We start from the raw sequence: 1,190 nt of genomic DNA, 5'->3' as shown, positions 1-1,190 counted from the left end.
AGGTCCCCTCTTAACCTGCGTCTCTCTAAAGAATGTAAATTTAACAGCTTCAGTCTCGCCTTGTAAGGAATACTCCTCATCCCCTGTATCCTTTCAGTCATTCTCCTTTGTACTGATTCTAATAGACCTATATCTTTCCTGTAATGTGGGGACCAGAACTGCACACCTTAGTCTAGATGAGGTCTGACCAGCGCCAAATATAACTTTAATATTACATCGGGCCTTCTACTTTTAACACTCCTAAAAATGAATCCTAATACCCTATTTGCCCTGTTTCTGGCCTCTATGCATTGCTTTCCTAGACGGAGTTCAAAGCTAACTATATCTCCTAAATCTTTTTCTTATCCTGAACCTACCAGAGTTTCGTTGTTTATGTCGATCTCCATCCCCTCGTGATTACACATGGCGCTGGTTGCCGATTTGTTCTTTCTTTACCCTCCACTATAAAATTTCGCTCATCGGCAGGATGCGTGGAAGGTGAAGAGTGCACTTTTCACTTTTTTTTATTTATTTTTTTTTTTTATTGTAGAATATAATCGTGATGTCTAGCTCCTTCATTATCGACTGTATAAATATAAAGCATTACGCTCCACGCAACTGTACATTTCCATAACGCAGGAAGCGAGAAAAAAAGAGTTGTCTTGTGGTTTAACTTACCAGTTATCAAGTGGATTCCATAGTAGGTGCCGGCCGTCCACTTGAGCGTGGCTTTCCGTCCGTCATCTGAAACTTAATCAGTGAAAGGTAAAACACAGAGACATCAGTCCACTCGTATCAAAGTGTGAATGAAGGCAGTGATTAACTCATTACTGTAGTTAGTTTTGCATGTTTTCATAGGCAGGATTGATTAGTGAAAGATAAATGCCCGAGTTAAGTGGTCTACGATAGGTACAGTCACCACGCTTGTGTAGAAATGATTGTCTGAAATGGGAAATACTGAAATTTTCACTTTCTTATATGTAATGTTCTTTATTACTTCCCCAATCTACCATTGCAACATAGATACAAAACATTATTATAATAAGAGAAAATTTATTTGATAAAATAATTTGCGTATATTGCATCACATAATGTATCTAGTAGTACCTGACTGTCATTGTGGAAACACACACACACACACACACACACACACACACACACACACACAAACACACAAGCACGCACGTACGCACGCACGCGCGCGCGTTATC

The 1,190-nt window shown here is 39.4% G+C and overlaps 1 protein-coding gene across 7 annotated transcripts in view; it reads left to right on the top strand.

Annotated features, from left to right (window-relative positions):
* The first annotated feature begins 470 nt into the window (after window positions 1–470).
* LOC135108623 (sortilin-related receptor-like) overlaps window positions 471–1,190 on the top strand; it is a 23,619-nt gene continuing 22,899 nt past the window's right edge. For 5 of the 7 annotated variants that reach the window (XM_064019797.1, XM_064019791.1, XM_064019782.1 and 2 more), the window contains exon 1: window positions 616–744. The gene's annotated coding sequence lies outside the window, so the exon portion shown is untranslated. Of the gene's footprint in view, window positions 745–1,190 lie in introns of all 7 variants that reach the window. The other 2 variants (XM_064019795.1, XM_064019779.1) reach the window with 1 other exon arrangement.

This window comes from Scylla paramamosain, chromosome 2 (assembly GCF_035594125.1).
Source record: "Scylla paramamosain isolate STU-SP2022 chromosome 2, ASM3559412v1, whole genome shotgun sequence".
NCBI lineage: Eukaryota > Metazoa > Arthropoda > Malacostraca > Decapoda > Portunidae > Scylla > Scylla paramamosain.
Note: the sequence above shows the minus strand (reverse complement) of the source record. Positions and strands in the feature narration are given on the sequence as shown.